The sequence below is a fragment of the Oryctolagus cuniculus genome, chromosome X (assembly GCF_051225735.1).
Source record: "Oryctolagus cuniculus isolate XC-2025 breed Fujian yellow rabbit chromosome X, ASM5122573v1, whole genome shotgun sequence".
Lineage (NCBI taxonomy): Eukaryota > Metazoa > Chordata > Mammalia > Lagomorpha > Leporidae > Oryctolagus > Oryctolagus cuniculus.
In genome coordinates, this window is record NC_142888.1 from 36,814,882 (window position 1) to 36,821,585 (window position 6,704).

Here is a 6,704-nt window from a genome sequence, read left to right on the forward strand (position 1 = left end):
GAGGCAGCAAGTGACAGCTCGAGTACTTGGGTCCTTGCCACTCATGTGGGAGACATGGATGGAGTTCCAGGATCCAGGCTTTGACATGACTCAGCCCTGGATATTGTAGGCATTTGTGGAATGAACCAGCAGAGGGAAGAGCTGGTGCTCTCGCATTCTTTCTTTCTACTTTTCAGACAAAAATAAATAAATAAATAAATTAAAAAAAAAAAAAACAGGCAAAATTAAAACTATATAGGCAAGAATTCATACTTAGATGGTGAAATTTTAAGGAGAAGTGAGTACATGGTTACAGAAAAAGTCGGTGTTTGGATCCTAAATCAAACATTCAAACTATTAAAAGATACTTGTTGGTTAATTTTGGGAAAATTTAATATGGTGGCATTTGTTTGAATATGATTGTATTAAGGAATGATTGTCAGTTGTTGAGTGTACTAAGGATATTGTGATTATATAAGGAAATGTCTTTTAAAAAATTGTTTTATTGTTGACTTGCATATTCTGGATAGTAAATCCTTATAAGATCTATGATTTGTAAATATGTTCTCTTAGTCTGTCCATTATCTTTTCCCTTTCTTGATAATGTCATTTGCTGCACACAAAAAATTTAATTTTGATGAAGTCCAATTTTTTTGACATCCTTTTGATGTCATATTTAGGAATTTATGCAAAGTCAAAGGTCATGAAGATAAAACCCTAAATTTTAGTTTTTCAATTTAGGTGATTCACCCGTTTTGAGTTGATGGCATCTGGTATGAGGTAGGGATCCAACTTCAGTCTTTTGCATGTGAAAATCCAGTTGTCCCAACACTATCTATTGAAGATACTATTCTCTCCTCTATCAAAAGGACCTGGCACTCTTGGCGAAAATCAATTGTCCATGTGATTTTGTTGTTCGTTTTCCAGATTGTCTAGGCTACTCACAGTCCCTTGAAATGCTATGTGAATTTGAGGACCAGTTTTCCATCTCTGCCAAAAGGCTGTTCAAATTTCCACAGGCACTGCATTGAATCTGTTGATTGTTCTGGCTACTACTAATATCTTAATAATACTAAATTTTCCAATCCACAGATGTGGGATGCCTTTCCATTTCTTTAGGTCTCCCTTAAATTCTTTCAGCAATGCTTTATAATTTGAGTGTACAAATCTTGGGAGTGGGGTTGTGGTGCAGCTGGTTAAGCTGCTGCCTGCCACGTGGGTATCCCATATGATCCCAGCTGCTCTGCTTCCTGTCCAGCTGCCAGGTAATATGCCAGTGAAAGCAGTGGCAGACAGACTAGGCTGGATCAGAAGCAGAGCGGTTGGGACTTGATATGGATTTGGATATGGGACACTGACATCTCAGGCAGTGGCTGAACACACTGCATCAGAATGCTGGCTCCTGGGTCCGGCTCCTCTAATGGACATCAGAGCCACAGCAAGTCATTCAGCTGGTGTGACGTGTGCAGATCCGCAAGTGCTAAGGAAGCATCATTTCCAGAAAGTCCTACTTGTTATATGGCAAAAAAAAAAAAAAAAAAAAAGGAGGGAAAGAAAGAAAGAAAGGAAAAATAAAAATCTTATAGTGTGATAAGCGTAGAGTCCCAGCCTCTCCCTCAGATCATGGACTAGAAGCCATCGAAATAAGGGGAGAGCCTGTTTGAGGAAGAACCTTGTTACATTTCTCACGAGTGCGTGTGCTGGGTCGCTCCTACCCTGCTTTCCCCACAGGGACCTGCAGCCCGGGCAGTTGTGCTCTGGGGACAGGCAGAGTCACAGCTTTTGGAATACACTGGATATTGCTTTGGAGTTAATGTGACTCCTTGGTAACCCAGACTGTCTCTATGGTCCACCAGGCAGAATGGGATCAGATCACACATGACGTTGCTTTCTTTTTTAAAAATAATGATCAGATTATCTCTCAAGCTGATTATTGACATTTATTTTTAAAGATTCATTCATTCATTCATTCATTTATTTGAAAGGCAGAGTTACAGAGAGGCCGGGGGGGAGGGAGAATTTTCCTTCCACTGTTTCACTCTCCAAGTGGCCGAAACCAACAGATCCGGAGCCAGGAGCCAGGAGTACCTGGCTCCTGGTTTCGGATTGGCACAGCACACCGACTGTAGTGGCCATTTGGGGGGTGAACCAACAGAAGGAAGACCTTTTTCTCTGTCTCTCTCTTTCTCTCTCTCTCTCTCACTGTCTAACTCTGCCTGCCAAAAAAAAAAAAAAAAAAAAAGAAAGAAAGAAAGAAATATTATTGCTAAGGAGGGCCAAGGGAGACGAATACGGATGAATGGGCACAGGGTAGGAACACATACATGTCCCACACAAACAAGCACCAGAGAGAATCCACGGTGGAAGAGGAGCCCAGAGAGGTAGACAAAATGTCCCGTTCTGTGGACGTCAGCTAATTTCAACTTACTTTGTCACATCTTTTTCAATGGACTCCTGAACAAAATGCTCGTGGTAGCAGGCACAAGCTCCACAATATGGATTGCTATCAAGACCAGCCTTGTGATAGTCATTGCTGAGAACCCAGCCTGCCAACAGAAGACAAACACCAAGCCCCTCTAGGGAACTATTTTTTGGAGGCAGCTTGTTACAGAAACAGTAAAAAATGAAAAGATGGGGGCCAGTGGTGTAGTGCAGCAGGTTAAGCTGCTGCCTACAATGCCAGCATCACATATCAGATTGTTGGTTCAAGTCCTGGCTGCTCCGTTTCTTATCCAGCTTCCTAATGAACCCAGGAGGGCAGCAGAAGATGGCCCAAGTCACTAGGTCCCTGTCATCCATTTGGGAGACTTGGATGGAGTTCCTGGGCTTCTGGCTTTGGCCTAGACCAGCCTTGGCCATTGTAGCCACCTGGGAGAGTGACCCAGTGGATAGATGGAAGATTTCCTCTCTGTCTCTCCCTTTCTCTCTGCAGCTCTAATAAAAAAGAAAAAAAATGAAGCGAAGCTATTGCACCCCTAAACTTCTGGCATGAAGCAAACTGGCAAAACTGCCTAGCTGCAAACATCTCCTGTCTCCCTTGGGAAAGGAAGGAAGGCACAGAGTGGAAGAGGCCAGAGGGCGGAGCCACAAACCATGGAACATTATTCCCGGGCCTCAAAAGCAGATCAAGGAACTTTCATTTGCCCAGCTGGGCTTCAGAATTGTTTGAGACCCGTAGCCATTCTTTGTGCCTCTCATCTGAACTGAGCAGCTGCCCTGTCTGTTCCACTATTGTATACTGGGTGTGTTGGGGACAGGCAACTTGCCTTGTAAGTTGCACAGATCTACAAATGGGGAAAAAAAGCATTTAAGGAGCTGTCCTTAAGGAATACATGTAAGGAGCCTCATTCCCACCTGGACCTGATTTAGATGATACTCTGGACTTTGAGGAGACGCTGCAGTTGAAATGAGACTTTTAGAGACCTTGAAATGGAGTGAATGTATTTTGCATGAGATGTGGACATGAGATCAGGGAGCAGAGGACCAGCTAAAGTAGTCTGTCTCCAAGATGGCCCTCAATGGTTCCCGCCCACTGGCAGTCACACCCTTGTGCAGTCCCCGCCCCTTGAGTGTGGCCCGAACCTAGTGACTTACTTCCAATGGATTGCAAAAGTGATGGGCTGTCACTTCCAAGATCGGGCTAAAGACCGTGTGGTTGCTCTCGTGCAGTGTGGGCACTCGGCCTCATTCTCTCTGCCTGACTCACTTCACTTGATTGCGCTGATGAAGCAAGCCGCCGTGTCGTGAGCTGCCCTTTGGAAAGGTCTACGGGCAAGGGATCTGAGAGTGACCCCTGGCCAACTGCCAGCAATAAACAGAAGTCCTTAGGCCAACACCTTGCCAGGAACTGAATCCTGCCCATAGCTGTGTGAGCAAGCTTGGAAGCAGGTCCTTCCCCAACTGAGCCTTGAGGTGACTATGCTCCAGCTGCACCTCGATGGCAGCCTAAGGGAGACCCTGAAATTGAAGTCCACCCAGAATCCTAACTCACAGGAACTGGTCTAGATGTTTTAGGCCACTAAACTCTAAGCGATTTGTTATGCAGCAATACATTACAAACACAGACGAGGAAGGAGATATTGCACAACCTCAGCAACATGGACTGTACCGATGAATTTTTCGAGAAATATTTACTTGAAAGGCACAGTTGAGAGAATGTCTTTCATCCACTGGTTTACTCCCCAAATGGCTGCAATGGCTGGCATTGGGCCAGGTCAAAGCCAGGAGCCAGGAACTCCAACTGGGTCTCCCACGCAGGAGGCAGGAGCCCGAATACTTGGACTACCTTCTGCTGCTTTCCCAGGCACATTGGTGGGGAGCTGGATCAGGAGCACAGTAGCTGGAACTCAGACTGCTGCACTGATCTGTGATGCTGGGGTCCCAAGTGGTGGCCTAGTCCACTGTGCCACAAAGCCAGTCTCACCAATGAACTTCATGTAGTGCAGAGTTCACGTGCACAGTGTGGGGCTCTTGCGTCCTCTGGTCTGCAAGTCAAGACAGGGGACTCAAGCCTTCCCCTCACCCCCCACCCCCACCCAGGGATGGGAAGGGACAGACCCATCAATCCTGGAGTGTTTCAGACATCACATGAGGCCCAGTGAAGGCACTAAAGCAGGGAAGGAAGGAGTCAGTGGAGTCTGGGAGAAGTTTAGGGAAAGTCATCAGTAGCAGCGACATCTCTTCCCAGTCTCTTGTCACTTGCAGACTCAGGAGCCATTCTGAGGGACATGGCAGCAAGGCAGTGCCTCTATCGTAGAAAACCAGTCAGGAAGACGCCCCTGGCCTCCTCCCCACCCCTCATTCACCTGGGGCTCCCCGGAGCTCGGCACTCTCCCCTCTGTAAAGGAGTGCTTAGGAAAGGGGCACAGATGCAGAACGCAAGTTTTCTGCAAGTTCAATTGGATCTGGGTCTTGCAGGATGGCAGCTACAGCCCCTCCAGAAGAGCTCCTGAGACACATACTCACTGTGACTGGGGGCAGAGTGTGAGAGAGGGATGGGTGGGAGGTGCCACGATGGGAATGGTGGGTGAAAGCTGGTGGGGGAAGGGCCTGCACCCGCAGGACTGTCCTGTGCCGAGTTCTCCAGCCTGCGAGCAGCTCGTAGGCACTGTCTCTTCCTCACCCAGCAGCTTCTGGTGGCCGACTGCCTTGGCACAGGGAGTGGCAGTGAAGTGCTCATGTCTAGCCCCTTCCTCTCCTGTCATCTCCCTCCACCCTTTTATCAAGATCAGTTGATTAGGTGGGCAACAGCCAGCTTTTGCCTCCAGACTAGGCTTGTGGGCAAATTGGGCCCAGGACAGAGTAGGCCACTGGCCCTGGACTGTCCTTGTGTGTCCAGCCAGTTCAGCGCCCCACCTGGAAGAGGTAGGAATGAGTCTGGCTCTCCTGCCAATCTGTGGTCTAAGAGGGTGGGCTCTTTTACCACAAGGTTCCTAGCAACTGCAAATTTTTGGAGGGGGGAAAACTGAAGCAAAACTAACCCGCTGGACATTCAGTTGAGGAAGGGCAGATACAGCGGTAGTGTGCAGAGCTCTCGAGCTAGGGGTCAGGGCCTGGCCGTCAGCCTTAAAATGCTCCCTGCAGGCCCAAGAGGAGGGAAAGCTCCAGGGAGCACAGCATGATGGGAAGCCGGCTGGCGCACCAGGACTCACATGCTCTTGCTCTCTCCTGTCTTTGCACCCGGGGCAGGTTCCAAACACATTACATTCAGGATCACAAAGGCTGAATCTTAACCTTTGGAGGGTCACAGGCCCCTTTATAACTCTGAAGCAAGCTGGGTAGTCTTCTTGCGGGAAAAAACACAGGCACGCAACCACCCACAAAAACAGGCAGCAAACAATCCCTGCCGACAGCACCAGGGCCAGCTCAGCTCCCTTGTCTCAAACCTGGGGCCCAGAAGGGAGAACAGCTGTCCAACTGCTACAGGAGCACTAATGGGCTTGAACATCAACTAAGTCAAAGAAGGATGACACACGGATGACTCCATGTACAGAGGAAGCCCAGAACAGGCGAATCAGGGCTCAAGGGTGGTGGTGGCAAAGGCTAAGGTGTGACGAAAATGTCCTAAAACAAGCTTTGCAGTGATGGTTGCACAACTCTGAACACGCTGAAAACCACTTCAAGTGGGTGAATTTTATTTCAATTTAAAGCAGTTTAAAGCAACCTCAAGGGCTGCTTGCAAATGACTGCAGTCTGAGCTTTAGTCTCCCATACATCGGGGGCAGAAAGATCAGTGGAGGAAAACCAGGGCAGGGTCCCTGTATGTGGCATGAGTTAGGCAGGAAAGCATTCCAGAAAGTATGAGATCACACACTTCACCTTGACCTTAAGCAACGAAGCATCGAGGGTGGCTGGAGGTGGCAGTGACATGCTCAGATCTATACTTTGGAGAACACCCTTCCAACCATGGACTTGTCCACATGAACACAATGTCATGGGATGCAAACCCCTCTGGGAGCCTAAGGCTAGAAAGGAGGGCATGAAGTTGGGGGAGGTTGTTGTGCAGGGGCTTCAGTGAGCAGGGCCAGAAGCCTGTTAGGGACAGGGGTGGGACTGGCTCAGGCGCAGAGTGGTGGGAGGAGGACCTGCAGGTTGTGCCCAGGGTTAAGGAGAAGCTAGTGGAGCAGTTCCAGACCCAGAGCCCCTGCCAACACTACAGCTGCTCCACTGACAGGTGAGGGAGGCCCGAGTCGCCCCTTCGAAGAGAAATGCACTTCAGAAACATG

The 6,704-nt window shown here is 48.5% G+C and overlaps 1 non-coding gene across 1 annotated transcript in view; it reads left to right on the forward strand.

Moving 5' to 3' along the window:
- Positions 1-1,070, forward strand: part of LOC108178762 (uncharacterized) — a 38,578-nt gene extending 37,508 nt beyond the window's left edge. Inside the window, exons 4-5 of the transcript XR_016227898.1 lie at positions 721-759; positions 907-1,070. This is a non-coding gene — a transcript (uncharacterized LOC108178762). The remainder of the gene's footprint in view (positions 1-720; positions 760-906) is intronic.
- The last annotated feature ends 5,634 nt before the right edge of the window (positions 1,071-6,704 follow it).